Source organism: Bos javanicus, chromosome 19 (genome assembly GCF_032452875.1).
Source record: "Bos javanicus breed banteng chromosome 19, ARS-OSU_banteng_1.0, whole genome shotgun sequence".
Taxonomy (NCBI): domain Eukaryota; kingdom Metazoa; phylum Chordata; class Mammalia; order Artiodactyla; family Bovidae; genus Bos; species Bos javanicus.
This window is the reverse complement of record NC_083886.1, coordinates 31,286,611-31,302,625: the sequence shown is the minus strand read 5'-3', so window position 1 is coordinate 31,302,625 and position 16,015 is coordinate 31,286,611.

Genomic DNA, 16,015 nt, shown 5'->3' with positions numbered 1-16,015 from the left:
GATGTGGTTAAAATTCCAGGCGCAGGAGGAAGAGGCAGAAAATTGTCCATACATTTCCTCTGATTCAGAAAAATATGAGCTAAAGCAGGAAGCTCAGTTCCTATTGTTGGGAGCAGCAGGGACTGTTAGGCCTGTGTGTGCTGAATATATTTTTTGTGTATTATCTTGTAAAGAGTGGCAAATTTGGCTTCATAACAGTGAGATCAAGCATAGCAAATTTACTTAAATTCTTGGAGTGCATTACAGAATTGCACAGCCTTTCTATGTATTTCACCCCTAGAAAAGGCTTTAATAACCTCTCTGCTGCATTCTTTGTCTGAGTAAAAAGCAATGGGAAAAGAGTGTGAGTGGATTTGATGAATTACAACTTGTCTTGAGTGTAGGACAACTCTTTCAGTTACTGTAAAAGGAGAAAACTGGCAACTCCTGTGAGTGAAAAGTCGGGTGTAGCTTGGGAAATACAGGTGAGCTTGCCCTCTTGCCTAAGAAGACTTAACAACCCTGCCTGTGGGATCCAGTGCTCACCTGAACAGGTGCCCATGGGATTGGAGAGTGGGGAGTGTTCTATGCAAACAGAAGGAATAAAGACAGATTTCTGAACCTCAGCTTTGAGTGACTGTGGGGCACGAGTGGGGGCCCAGCCCACTGGCAGAGCTTAATGTGTCCTTGAGTCATTGGAGTTTAGGATGGGCTAGGTTGTAATCTCCAGCACGTCACTTCTGACCTCTCTCCAGACGAAAATGAGATCTAAAGTATGTGAGAGCCAGAATGCAGGCAGACATGAAATACTGACTCAGAGGAATTTTTTTTAAAATATCTACTTATTTGGCTGTGCCAGGTCTTAGTTATGGCACATGAAATCTCTAGTCGTGGCATGTGGAATCTTTAGCTGTGGCATGTGGGATCTAGTTCCCTGACCAAGGATCGCACCTGAGCCTCTTTCATTGGGAACTTGGAGTCTTAGCTACTGGATCATCAGGGAAGTCCATGGCCGAGAGGAATCTTCATAGAGGCATGCACATGGCAGAACCCGAGTCCCTGGGACTTTATTGCCAAAGGTTTGCTGGCATCTTCGTCCGGACCCTTTAAATAGCAATGTGGCCCTCTTTAGAGAGGATGAACTGCCCAAGCAGCCAGAGGTCGAAGGGAGGTCCAGCAGACCAGCCTGGATATCATTGTCCTGGTCCTCCCTGAGTTCTTCCATTCGGATAAAGGATACTTTAGCTTATCCTACAACTGGAAGACTCTGGGATTAAAAAAAAAAGAAATCACTTTCTCTATCACTATTGACAATGGCTCAAGGTTTGCAGGAATTTTCCATTTAGGGAGGACTGGTTTTTTTTAACTTGGTGAAGGTGAATCACTCAGGGAACTTGAGGCTGCCTAGGTCAGTAGTTCATAGTCCTGATGACACACTAGAAGATCCTGGGGAGCTTTAAAAAAAAATGCCATTGCCTATGGAGATGCAGATATAGAGAATAGACTTTGGACACGGTGCAAGAGGGAGAAGGTGGGATGATTTGAGAGAGTAGCATTGAAATATATACAGTACTGAATGTACACTAGCCAGGGGGGATTTGCTGTATGACACAGGGGACTGAAAGCCAGTGTTCGTGACAGCCTAGAGGGGCGGGGGTGGGGGTTTGCAGGAGGGAGTTTTAAGAGGGAGGAGATGTACGTATACCTATGGCTTATTCATGTTGATGCATGGCAGAAATCATCACAATATTGTAATTATCCTCCAATTAAAACTAAAATTAAAAAAAAATTTAAATACCATTGCCTGCAGGGCTCTACCATGGGAGATTCTGATTTCGACCGATGACGGTGGGGCCCAGAGCAGCCAGAGCTTCTGAAAGTTCTGCAGGGATTTCCAGTGCACATTGACTGGCTGGATAAAGGGTGATGAGAGCCTCTGGAGGGAGAGAGAGGGAAGCACTGCTCACCACGTGTGTAAACACCAGCCCAGCAGCCCCTCATCTGCAGCGCCAGGGAAATGTGTTTATTTTGCAGCTAATGGAGACAATCGATGATCCCTGAAATTTTTACTTAGAAGCCCTGAGTGTCCCCATTTACTGAGAACCAACCAGTGCCATTTAAGGCTGTAGCCTGAGAATACAGGGTGAGCAGGGGGGAAGGAAATGGCAACCCACTCCAATGTTCTTGCCTGGAGAATCCCAGGGATGGGGGAGCCTGGTGGGCTGCCGTCTATGGGGTCTCACAGAGTCAGACACGACTGAAACAACTTAGCAGCAGCAGCAGCAAGGGGGAAGGAAGGTCAGAGAGAAGTGATGTCTGGGGAGGAGTGTTCAGTAATCAACATGTCGTCCCCAGCCCAGTGACTCAAAAGACAAACGGGACCTCCATATTCACCAAATACTCTTCCCTAGGGCAGCGTGCTCCCCCACTGTCCACACAGACTCGTTCAAGCAACTTCTCCTGGTCTTCCTTCTAATCCGTTGTCCATACTATCTCAGACTCTGTTGCTTCCCTTCTCTCTGAGCCTCAAAGTCTGAATCAGCTTAGATGAACAACAGATGGGAACCACAACATTAACTGTTTGTGGTAAGTTGCATGGGGAAAGAATCTGTGTCTTCCTTCCATGATGATTACCCCTACCGCTGCCATGGAAAACACCTCCTGGGTCCACTTTAGGTCTCCTTCTCCCCTACCTTCCCCTCACACACTGGGGAGGGAGGCAAGGTATTTACTGCACAGAGGGAAAAGGATGTACACAAACCAGTATCTAAGAGAGAAGCTAGGAGACCGAACTACTCAGGCCAACTTTCTCCATTTTCAGCGTTTGGATATGTTGCTCCTTCCTCCCTGGAGAAGAAACAGCCATGAGGCTGAAAAGAAGGATGGGAAGTTTACTTCCAATAATAAGAAAGAGGCAGTGGTCCCCTCCTACAGTAGCAGCTCTGTTCACTGTGCTTTGCCCAGAGGGCTGTCTTGGGGGCAAGTGGAAGCCGATCCCAAAGCATCTGCTGGAAGAACAGAAGGAACAGACTCCTGAGGGATTTGCATGAGAAGAAAAGAATATAAATCCCACTCCTGGTCATATACCCAAAGAAAATCATAATTCAAAAAGATGCTTGCACCCCAAATGTTCACGGTATACCGTAGCCAGGACACAAAAGCAAGCTATATGTCCACCAAACAGAGGGAAGGATAAAGAAGATGTGGTGTGTATATACAATGGAATATTACTCAGCCATAAGAAGGAATGAAACTGGGTCATCTGTATAGACGTGGATGGACCTAGAGACGATCATACAGAATGAAGTAAGTCACAAAGGGAAAAACAAATATCCTGTATTAACACATATATGTGCAGTCTAGAAAAATGGTACAGATGATCTTATTTGCAAAGCAGAAATAGAAACACAGACGTAGAGATGAGACATATGGATACCAAGGAAGAAGGGGCGCTGGTGGGAGGAACTGGGAGACTGGGATTAACACACGTACACTATTAACACTATGCATAAAACAGATAACTAACGAGAACATGCTGTGTGGCTCAGGGAGCTCTACCTGAATGGGAAGGAAGTTCAAAAGGGAGGGGATATATGTATAACTATGGCTGATTCACCTGATGGCTCAGATGGTAAAGAATCTGCCTACAATGCAGGAGATTTCTGGATTGGAAAGATCCCCTGGAGAAGAGAATGACAACCCATTCCAGTATTCCTGCCTGGAGAATCGCATGGACAGAGGAGCCTGGTGGGCTACAGTCCATGGGGTCGAAAAGTGTCAGACGCAAGTGAGCAACTAACAACCCCTGGCTGATTCATTTTGCTGCACAGTAGAAACCATCACAACATTGTAAAGCAATTATACTCCAATAAAAATGAATTTAAAAAAAAAGAAAGGAAGATCTAAATATCGGCAGCAGGAAAAGAGAGAGAAAAAAAAAGATTATATTACTGTTCTTCCCAGGACAGAATAGCAGTCCCTGCTCTTGATGGAGAGGGTGCATAACATCTGCTAGTAAGTGGTGCTTCTAGCAATGGGGTACCCACGAGTGAGATAAACTGAAAGAACTCCGTCTGCGCTCGGAGTTCAGTAGCCCTCCATTCATTCGGCTCCAGAAACATCTATGTTGGGGAGGGGGCTGGGGTGAGGGAGCTGTAGCAGCTCTCAGGAACCATCGTCTGTGGCCACAAAGAGAAAGCCAACTTCACAGCACCCATTGGTTGGCCGTTCAGCATGACTGCACGACAAGCCGTTTTTCCTTTCTCCAGTTTCAGAGCCAGTGTGATATTAACTCAACCTTTAAATGATCATTTGGGGCTTTAAATGGTACGGTCGTTCTTAAAGAAACGTTTCATTTTTCTGTTCCTAAATGACTTCTCTGGCTCAAGACTGAAACTGCCACGTTACTAAAACCACTTCTTTCCAGATGGGAGGGGAACTATGGATTTTAACAGAAAGGAGGCTGCCTAATCGTTCAGCAGTTAAGAATCTATCTATCTATATAATTCTGTGCAGGCTTTCCCTTCCCCCTTTCCCTGTGTCTTTGGTATAAGAGAAAGGCTGGAGCTGGTATTCAACACCCTCCTTCTCAAAACAAGGGCTTCCCTTGTGACTCAGATGATAAAGAATTTGCCTTCAATGCAGGAGAACAGGGTTCGATCCCTGTGTTGGGAAGATCCCCTGGAGAAGGGACTGGCAACCCATTCCAGTATTCTTGCCTGGAAAATCCCATGGATGGAGGAGCCTGATTGGCTACAGTCCATGGGGTCACAAAGAGTTTGGACACGAATGAGCAACTAATGCTCTCAAAACAAAAGTCTTTGTCATACACAAAGCTTCACATGTGGGGGCAGCTCCCACAGACCCGGACCCTACTCCGCTTCTCTCACTCATCCCTTCTCTCTCTTTTTTCCTTCCTTCCTTCTTTTTTCTGCCCTCAAAACAGTACTTTTTGAACTGTGTGCCAGTAGCCATGCTGAGCCTCGTGATTTCACCCCTTGACTTCATGGAGGTTCAGTTTAGGGACAAGAGATTAAGTTTCTTGGCAAAGTCATCAAAGCCTTTCAGTTCTCTCTTTACTTAGAAGAGCAGTTTGGAGACGGTGGGAAGCCCTGCCCCTCACCAGAACCAAACGCGCAGGCCTCTCTCCTCCCACAAAGCAAATGCCAGTGCAGGCTCAGTTGAAAGTCCCCACTGATGCAGTGGCTGGTGGAGGGAAGGCAGCAGTGGAGTATGGCAGGAGGTCGGCTGTCCTCTCCAGAGCCCTCTAACCCCATCCTCTGTCCCTGTGATTCCAGGTGAGGTGGACTTGACCTCGCAAATGTGTCTCAGGACCTGGCTCCAGTTGGCAACTAGACTCCCTGCCTCCCTTGGCACACATCCTCCTCACCTTCACCCCTTCCTTTCTCCACCCCCTGCAAGCCAACTTGCCCTCCAACAGCATCAAGCCTAAGGCCACCCTAGCTGGTGTTCCCACACCCACAGAGGCTGCGATGCTGACATGGGTGCCACCATTAACCTATGCCCCCATCACAAGAATCCAGAAGCTCACAGCGTTGCTGAGCCAACTTCTCGTGAGCTGGTTTCTCAGTGTTCCGGAAACGTCGCTGTGAATCTTCCTCCATGCTTCTCACTAGGCAACTGACCCACGAGGGTGCTAATTATGAAAAGCCCCATCTTCGCTCTCCCAGGTGTCTCTGACAGCAGGGGTGACATCTAGTTTCCAGGGTGTGGTGCTGAAATACGGACCCAGGAGGGCACCTGGGCAAGGTCTCAGGTAGACACAGGGCTCGAGGGACAGTGAGGAGGCCACCCTGGGGACAAACAGACCCAGACAAAGGACAGCAAGGTGGTGGGACATCTGCCCAGGACCAAACTCATCCCCCACTCGTATTTTGTTTGCTGTGCAGTGTTTGGGGAGGTTTTGAATTACATTTCAGTGTTTAAAAATCAGAAGGTCTCCCTTAAAACTTTGAATTTTCAGCATCTTTTGAAAACTCAGAAGATGGGTCATTTTGTAAAGTGGTCTTTGGCTCCCTGCCGACAGACACATGCTCTCCAGTTTGCCGCTGTCCCCACCCAGCCCTTTTACCTACCCGAGCTGTAGGCTGCACTTAGCTTGCCCATGAAAACTGTCAGCCATAGGGACTGTTCTGATTCCTCCTAATGCCAGATGTTAGTAGTGAGTTATTAATGGTGGTTAGAGCATCAGTGTTTGTAAGTGCTTTACTCTTAAAACTCTCAGAGGGACTTCCCTGGTGGTCCAGTGGTTAAGAATTCACCTTGTAATGCAGGGGACATGGGTTTGATCCCTGGTCGGGGAACTAGATCGCACATGCCGTGGAGCGACTAAGCCCATTCACCACAACCAGCAAAGCCCACGTGCTCTGGAGCCTATGCTTAGCAACTAGAGAGTCCAGACATCGAAACGCAAGATCCCACATGATGCCACAGAAATCCCACATGCTGCAACTAAGACCCAATGCAGCCAAATAAATAAATATTCAAAAAAACTAATCAGAGTAGCACCAAAGTTCTCCTTGAAATAACTTTGTATTATTCTCAGTTACTTGTATTCTAATATGCTTTCAAAGGGAGAGAGGACAGGGGTGAGTTAAAGCCAGGATGTAGGATGGGCACAGGTATTTCAGTAGTATCTGCTATATTACAACAGGTGCAGGGTTGAGACCTACAGGTACAAAGAGCTTGTTCCATTCCCTGAATGGAGAAGAATATTCCTAACAACTTCAGGGGCAAGCAGAGCGGGTTGGTTGGACTCCCAGGAGACAGTACCAGGAGACAAGGGGAGCCAATTCCACCATAAGAATCCAAGACTGGAGTTGTGAGAGCAGGAGAAAGGTGGCTCCATTTCACACAGGACTAGGTCTGCCCTTAGGTGAGTCCCACACATGATCTGTCTGAGAACATGCAGTCCAGCTCAGGTGAGGTTAAGAGCAAGAAAGTCAAGGATCTGTATATTGAGGTCCTCAGGCAGATAAAGGCAGAGTAAGGCCCCCATCTGGTTGTCAGCAGCCATCAAGTCCCCATCTTGCTCCATCTGTCCTGTTCACCTCACTGTTTCTCCTGCTCAGCCAAAACTCTTTGAGAGAAGGAACAAACTTCTGTATCGGTCTGCAAACATCTGCCTCCCAGTCCTGTGAACATACCTGGCTTCTAGCGAGCATGAGATCAATATTAACCTACTTTCCTGGCTTCATTTCCTGTAACTTTAACTCACTCAATTTCAACTCACTTCGACTGCTGGTATAAGAGGAGGTCTACTGCTTCCCTTTTCAGCAAACTCCTTGAAAGAATAGTCTAGACTCACTGGCTCTGATGTCTCGTCTCCTTTTTCCTCTTAAACCCACTCCAGTGAGGTTTTGCCCCAATCATGGCATCAAGCCTCTTCTGATCAAAGTTATTGCTAAATCCAAAAGGGAGCAGGGAAAGTAGATGGTTACTGGTTGGGAAGCTTGGGGCAAACAGGAGGTTTTATCATTAAGATGGACTAAGATACAGTAGGCTTGTCTACAATGGAAGTGATCCAATAGAAAAGGATGGAAAGAGAGGGTCCAGGATTGCTGTGTGATGTCACGGAGTTTAGGGGAAGGGGTAGAATGAATGTGCGAGGCCATGATTGGCATGTAGGGCTTACGGGCAGGTCCTCTATACACACAGGCAAGAAGGCAAAGCATACCTATACCAGGCAAATGCTGGGGAGTGAGTGACTTAGGGATGGGAGGCTGAGGAAACCCTCTTCCTATTGCTTCATTTTCCCTGGGAGAGAGGAAGCAAGATATGGACAGGTGAGGGAGGTTGGGAGACTCTGAGGGAAGAGAAGGTTTCAAATAGAATCTTGGATGAAGGAGAGTGAAAAACTAGGGAAATGCGGTGGGACTGCTGGAGGCATTAAGTTTGAGGCTATGCATCAAAATAAGAGTGATTCAGCTTTGTTGTGACTGTGGTTTTATTTAACTCACAGCTGATGGCTGCAGGCACAGAGCGGAGAAAGTAACACGAGGTGAAATGACAAGGCTGTCAAGGGCACATGCGAGGGAGTGAAAATAATGTTCAGCCATGGAGTTTACACCAGATGGGAGGGAAGCAGTAACAACAAAAGGGTAAGGGCCGAGAGAAGGGGTGGGATCAATGGACGGAGTGTCCTTGTGAGATAGAAGAATTGCTAGAACTGGAGACTAGATAGAGTGGGTGGAAAACAGGAGGTGGTGGTCAGAGAGAGTTGTATGAAACTGAGATTATGGAAAGCTGCAGAGATGGGAATGTCAAGGCCATGAGAGTCAACAGTCAAAGGAGGGTGGAAGAGAAGCTCGAAGGGAGGAGAACTTCAGAGCTGAGAGTATTATCCCAGGGTATGTGGATATCACCAAGAATTGAGATGAGAGTTGGAGAGGATGCAGGACACAAAACTGTCAAGAAAAGAGCAGAGAGCCCAGAGGAGCTGGCAGAGGAAAGGAGCACTGGAGGGCGGGGACTGATGCAGCCTAATGGCAGGAGAACAAAACTGGGCTCGTAATGACCATGGGAGGAGGGCTGGTCTGGAAGCAAACACCAGGACCCAGAGGCCCAGAGTTAGGAGGGAGAAGAACAGAGGAGAAAATAGTCATCAGCAAGGAAGCTGCAGAAGGAAATGGCCTCAGTGAGAGCCAGGTTCCCATCAGAGCAAGAAGAAAGAGCGACCCTCCCTCTCCCCACATCCAGAGAAGATGCTGAGGACATAGAGGGTTTTGCTGATGATGAACCAGGAATTCTAGAAATCACAGTAGACAGTTTCTATGAGTCGGGGAGGGGTAGGAGATACAGTAAGTCCCCTACATATGGAACGAGTTCCATTCTGAAAGCACGTTCACAAGACCACTTTGTTCATAAGTCCAACAGAGTTAGCCTAGTTACCCAATTTTACAGATAATGCCAGACTTGTGAATTAACTTATATGACTAGACGTGTGAACGCATGTTAGCATCTTTGAAAGTTCGAAACTTGAAGGCTTGTATGCAAGGACTTACTGTACAATAGTGAAGTAGAGCATCTTTAGGGATTCCATGAGCTAGGGGTAAGATCTGGGAACCTAGGCTTTGTGTATGATGGATGTGATCAGAGAAAGGAAGAGAGGAGATGAGTATGAAGGACTCAGGCAGTAGTAGTGGGATCCAAAGTGCTGACACCTAGAGAAGGATGGGTCTGGGGCTAACTCTGGATTCTACCATTGGACATGAGAGGTTTAGGGAAGCCTTACTCTAGAACCTGAAGCCTCCTCCTGAGCCCCCATCAATGCCTGATAGGTCTCCCGGGAAGATGAGGTCTTAGATGCCACGTGTGGAACTCACCTGGGACTCCCACTGAAGGAGACTGTGGCCTTGCCTCATTTTCCTCATGTGAAAAATGAGGCATAATCATAACTATGTCATGAAGTTGTTATGAGAAGAAATGCAAAAATAATGAATGTAAAAAGCTTGGCACATTTTCGAGTCTCTGATGGTTCTCCTATCCTCAACCACAGTTCCATCAAAAAAAAAAAAAAAAAAGCATTAAGAAATGATGGAAGAGTTATGTTTAGTGAGGACAACGTGGAGCTGAGTGGACCCTGGGCTAAGTGCCTGCTTTCTCCTGGTACACTTGGACGGCCAAAGAGCTGGCTCCATCCACAGGCTCCTGGTCTCCGAATGGAAGCTAATCAAAGTGCCCAGGAGGAATTAATCGGTCTTTATAGGACTGGTCAAAGAACCCACACTTTTAAAGTGACATAAATTCCAACTGGTGGCTTACTAAATCTTGTTGATTGATTGGGAAGGCGGCAAGGGGCTGGAGCCTGGCTGATGACTCTGTATTGATTGTGGCTTTTAGCCAAGTTATTAAGTGGCTGGAGAAAAGGGGTTGGATGGCAGAGACCCACATTCCCTCTCCACCCTCTCCTTCCCTGACATTTCAGCTTAAATCACAGCATTTCCCAAAAGGGGGTTAGCTCTTGCGGACTGCATTAAAGCAAGATGGCCTTTAGTGCATGGATCAAATTTTCACGCGCCACGTGGGGTGCCTGGGCTGGTACTCAGAGCAGCTCTCCCTTCACTTAGAAACTTGAGAGGAGCCTGTGTGGCTTGTGCACTTTGAGAAAGAACAAAGAAGTCACCTTCAGAAAGCACTCCCTGGATCTTTGGCCTCCGGGAGTCTGGAAATTAAGATGTACAAAATGCTGTGCCCAGAAAGTCCCTCTTTCTGGGTCAGGAGGAAATCAATTTATCCATGGGATTTTCCCTTCAACAGCGCCGGCTTCTGTTCACTTGAGTGCATGCATGCATCAATCGCTCCATGACTCGCTCCAAGAGTCATGTCTGACTCTGCAACCCCATGCACTGTAGCCCACCAGGCTCCTCTGTCCATGGGACTATCTAGGCAAGAATACTGGAGTAGGCTACCATTTTCTTCCTCCAAGGGATCTTCCCGACCGAGGGATCAAACCTGTGTCTCCTGTGTTCCCTGCATTGCAGGCGGATTCTTTACCTAATGAGCCATCAGGGAATGTCTACTTAGCATTGATAAAATCTATATATCCATCAGGAAATGAACAAAGGGATAAATATCATTGCATGTGAAGTAGAAGCTAGGACTGGCTTGGACACTTTCACACACAGGCTATCAAGTTGGTCTCCGCAGTAGTCATTAGGACAGTTTCACACTTCTGATAAACTCCTCAGGCTTGTTATCTTGTTTCCTCAGGGCTTTCTGGTTTATTCGGATGGAGAGAGCATGTCCAGATCCTCTCCTATAATCACAGTGAGTCTGCCATCTAGACTAACAGAGCTACAAAGCATCTTGCCCCCAGGGTCTCCTCATGGGGAGTGAGCCCTCCACCCGTTGCAGGAAGATTGCTCCTTTGCTGAGGGTGAGCGTGTAAGGAAAAGATGAAAAGTGTTCACACAAAGGACTGTGAATGGGACCCTGCTCATCTGGGGAGGGAGCCAGGGGCCCAAGCACGAGAGGATACCCTTCTCCAAGCCCCTGCCTCTTTGTCCAGGTTGAAAGACCCTTGAGCTTCACATGTAGAGCAGTTGTGTGTGTGCATGCTCAGCCACTCAGTCACGTCTGACTCTTTGCGACCCCATAGACTGTAGCCTGCCAGGCTCCTCTGTCCATGGGATTTCCCAGGCAAGAATACTGGAGTGGGCTGCCATTTCCTCCTCCAGGGAATCTTCCTTACCCAGGGATTGAACCCAAGTCTCCTGCATTGGCAGGCAGATTCTTTACCACTGAGCCACCTGGGAAACCCTTGTAGAGTGGTCACTTGGAGATGAATCCCAACTCGTCCCTTGTCATGCTGAGTCCAGCCCCCAGGGACAACTTTACAGGCCCAGAGGATAGAGTGGAAGGGAGGTGATACACACTCAGGAAAATTCAGATGGAAGAAGATGGAAAAGAGTTGGGGCTGAACAGCAGGTGGACTTGGGGATTAAAGCCTTAGCTATTTCAACTGCACAGTCTGCCCTTTGGATTTCCAGTCATTTATGGTCTCACAAGGCTCCTGGAGCTAAGGGTAATGGGGAAAAAAATACAGAGGGATTAAGTCACTGCGCCCAGAACATTCTCCAGGATAGATCGCACCTTGGGTCACAGATCAAGCCTCAGCTAATTTAATAAAATTGAAATCGTATCAACCATCTTTTCTTACCACAACACTGTGAGATTAAGATATCAGTTATAGAAAAAAAACTGAAAACCACAAACACACGGAGGCTAAACAATATGCTGCCAGGTAACCTGCCAGGTAACCAAGAGATCACGGAGGAAATCAGAAAAATACCTAGAAACCAGTGACAACAGAAACAGTGACCCAAAGCCTATGGAATGCAGCAAAAGCAGTTCTAAGAGGGCACTTAATAGCAATACAAGCCTACCTCAAGAAACAAGAAAAATAGTCTTAAACAACCTAACTTTACACCTAAACCAATTAGAGAAAAAAACAAGAACAAAAACAAAAAACCAAACTTAGTAGAAGAAAAGGAATTGTAAAGATCAGAGCAGAAATAAGTGAAAAAGAAATGAAGAAAACTAATAGTAAAGATCAATAAAACCAAAAGGGAGGAGAGGGTCACAAAAGCTTTTAGGAGGGACAGCATCGAGCAGTGGATGTCTGCTGCTGCTGCTAAGTAGCTTCAGTCGTGTCCGACTCTGTGCAACCCCAGAGACAGCAGCCCACCAGGCTCCCCCGTTCCTAGGATTCTCCAGGCAAGAACACTGGAGTGGGTTGCCATTTCCTTCTCCAAGTGGATGTCTACTGCTGAGCAAACGCCCACCCAACTTTCTCTCATGGCAGGCAACCTAAATTCAGGGGTTCTTAGGTTCTGTTCTTAGGAGAGAATTGGGATTAGAAGACAAAGACCTTCAGGGTGACCACTTGCTGACAGGAGAGAGTCTTCCAACTGGCAGAGGAGGGAGGCGGGGCTGGAGGGCGTGGCAGAGCCGTATCCTACCAGGAAGGGTTAGGGCCAGAGCCCTGAGCAGCCCGGGTCTCCGTGTGCCCAGTGTCACCATACCAGCCTAGCACGGAGTCGACCAGTCAGAGCTGTTGTCACCAGGAACACGGGGGTGATGGTGTAGCTTAGAGTCACAGAGCTCGTCCTGCACCTGCTGGCACAGCCCAGGCAGGGGGAAAACCAGTAAAGTCAGGAAGGGAGGCTCGGTGGAGAGGCAGAGGAAAGGGCCGTGCCCTTCATTTCTCTACTTTCTGTATCCTCAGTGCTTAGTGCACAACTGGCCTGATCAGATGGATCCAGTTCAACCCTTGCTCTGATGCTCTCTCTATGTGAGCCTGGATTGAGTCTTTACATACCTGAGACTCAGTTTTCCCACCTGTGCAATGGGTGATAAAATGGGTGTGTGATAAAATACACATAGCATAATATTTACCATTTTAAAGTGTACCTATAATCCAATGGCATTTAGTACGTTTACAGTATGGTACAATTATTCCGACTATTTCAGTCCAGAACATTTCACATCAGGTGGCCATGATTACAGTGGATGGCTACATGTATATGAAACTCTAGACCCAGTAACACAAGTCTCTGGGGACAGAGATCAGAGCAGGAATTGCTGTGAGGCAGAATTGACTCGATGGAGCACAGAGAACCTGCTGACATGAAGGAAACGTTCTCTGTCTTGCTGAGGTGTGGGCTCCATGAGTAGATACAGGTTCAAAACTCAGGCTAAGATCTGTACATTCACTGTTGGTAAATTTTATCTGAGTGCAAAATAAAAAGCAAGGACAAAGAATTATAAAGAAGCACCTGATGGGGAAGTAGGAGACATTTCCTGGAAAAAATGTCAGATTTCTGGTTGGTTCCACAGGATGAAGGAGGCAGAGACACCATCAAAAGTTTGCCTGTCTATCGGCCTAGTTTGCTTCCATCTGTGTCCATATAAGGCAATGAGACCTCAAGAAAGAAAGAAAGAAGTGACTCAGCCATGTCCAACTCTTTGCGACCCCATGAACTATAGCCTGCCAGATCCTCTGTCCATGGAAGTCTCCAGGCAAGAATACTGGAGTGGGATGCCATTCCCTTCTCCAGGGGATCTTCCCAACCCAGGGATTGAACCCAGGTCTCCCACATTGCAGGCGGATTCTTTACCATCTGAGCCACCAGGAAAGCCCTCTACAAGGTTAATAATCGCTCTCGGTAATACTGGGGGTTCCCAGGTGGCACTAGTGGTAAAGAACCCACCTGCCAATGGAGGAGATCCCTTGGAAGAGGGCATGGCAACCAACTCCAGTATTCTTGCCTGGAGCATCCAATGGACAGAGGAGCCTGGAGGGCTACAGCCTATGGGGTCACAGAGAGTCAGACACAACTGATGTGACTTAGCATGTGCGTATTCTGTAACAGCAGGTCCTGGGAACCACCATCCACTCATTAGCAGAGACTGTAGAGGCTTATGCAAGTCTGGCTCACAGGACATCAGCCATTCCTGAAACACATCCACCAGCACCACTCTGGAATGAGGGCAGATGGCGTTCTGCTGATGAAAGTGCAAGACGTCAAGAAGGAAACTGCCAGATCTGACATCATCCATCTAAGAAGGTGTAAAGTAAATAAATGAATAACAATAACATCAATGGGAGCAAGACGGAAGTAGACAAGGCGCTGATTTCATGTGAATTTCCCAGCAGCAGAAAAGTGAGATTAGAAAGAACATCATTTAAGAGCCGGCGCACAAACGCACCTCCACATCAGCACATCACAGCCCCAGCCTCGCCCCGGGGGCCGTGCGGAGAATGGTGATGCCTCATTCCTATTCTCTGAGGCTCCAAAGCGGCTCAGGAAGAGGCTGGAACAAACACCAGCTGCTCAGACTCTGCCCCCACCCCTCTTGTCCTCATCCTCGTGTCTTTGCTCAAAAGTTGCAATCGAGATTACGATATCATGACCCTGTCTGTAAGCTCCAATGGTAGTCATTCTTACCTTAAAAAGAAAGACCGTTTAAATAAAATTGCAAAAGTGAACTTTTCCCTAGGAAACCTACCGAACTGGTGAGCTTGCTAGGTACAAGGTCAAAACAGAGAATCTGAAAACAGCCCACATAGGTGGAAGCTGGACCTGAGCCAGAATTTCAGACTCCCTTAGACCAGTGCCCACTCCGCTCCCTGTTGCCCACTTTCACGTCCTGAAGGCATCTCCATGACACTCCAAGATAGAGCTACCGTTTGCTTATTCCTGAACTATCAGCACAACTATACATGTATCTGGTGCTCATAAAATATGATCTCTGCTTCCAGTGCCAACTAAAAATATATCTATTAGTGCATTCTAAGTTACTTCAGTCATGCCTGACTCTTTGTGACCCCATGGACTGTAGCCTGCCAGGTTCCTCTGTCCATGGGATTCTCCAGGCAAGAATACTGGAGTGGGTTGCCATTTCCTCCTCCAGGGAATCTTCCCAACCCATGAATCAAACTCACATTTCTTATGTCTCCTTCATTGGCAGGCAGGTTTTTTTTGTTCTGTTTTGTTTTGTGTTGTTTTGAGCCACCAGGAAAGCCCTGAATATGTATTTGAGGAACTCCCAAGAATCAAGGCAACTTGAACACAAACATGTAACTGTACAGCTGTCTTCTTCCTCATCACTGGTCTCCCAAATCTCAATTACAAGTATCAAAGAAATACCAAGTATAGGGAAATCAACCCTGAAAATTCATTGGGAGGACTGATGCTGAAGCTCCAATCCTTTGGCCACCTGATGCAAAGAGCTGACTCATTGGAAAAGACCCTGATGCTGGGAAAGATTGACTGCAAAAGGAGAGGAGGGTGGCAGGGTATGGTTAGAGGTAGAAGAAGATGGTTAGATAGCATCACTGACTCAATGAACATGAATTTGAGCAAATTCCAGGAGATAGTGGAGGACAGAGGAGCCTGGCATGCTGCGGTCCATGTGGTCACAAAGAGTTGGACACAACCTAGACTGAAGAACAACAAGAGGAAAATTACATCTGGAAGGTGAGAGGGAATGTCACACACATGCCACTCACTCCGTAAGTTGCAGGCATTGAGTGAAGTACTGTGCTGTGTATTGAAAACATTCTGATATTCCTGCTAGATGTGTAGAGAAAACATGAGCCACGTGGATATGCCTGGGATCTGCTAATGCACAGTGATTTTGACACACTTTCATCCATTGTGAGCTCCCTGACAAGCAGTATGCATACTTACACAGAGTCTAACAATTTTTTACTGTCTCACTTTAAAAAAAATACATGAAAATAATTGAAAGCAGGGATTCAAATAGATGTGTATACACGCATGTTCATGGCAGCATTATTCATAGAAGTAAAACATGGAAGCAACCCAGGTGTCCATCAACGTGTAAATGGATAAACAAAATGTGGTGTAGACAGCCAATGGATTATTGATTATTCAGTTTTGCAAGGCATGAAATTCTGACCCCTGCTACAACATGGATGAACCTTAAAATAATTGTGTAGGTGTTGTTGTTCAGTTGCTAAGTTGTAGTTTTGTCCAACTATTTACAA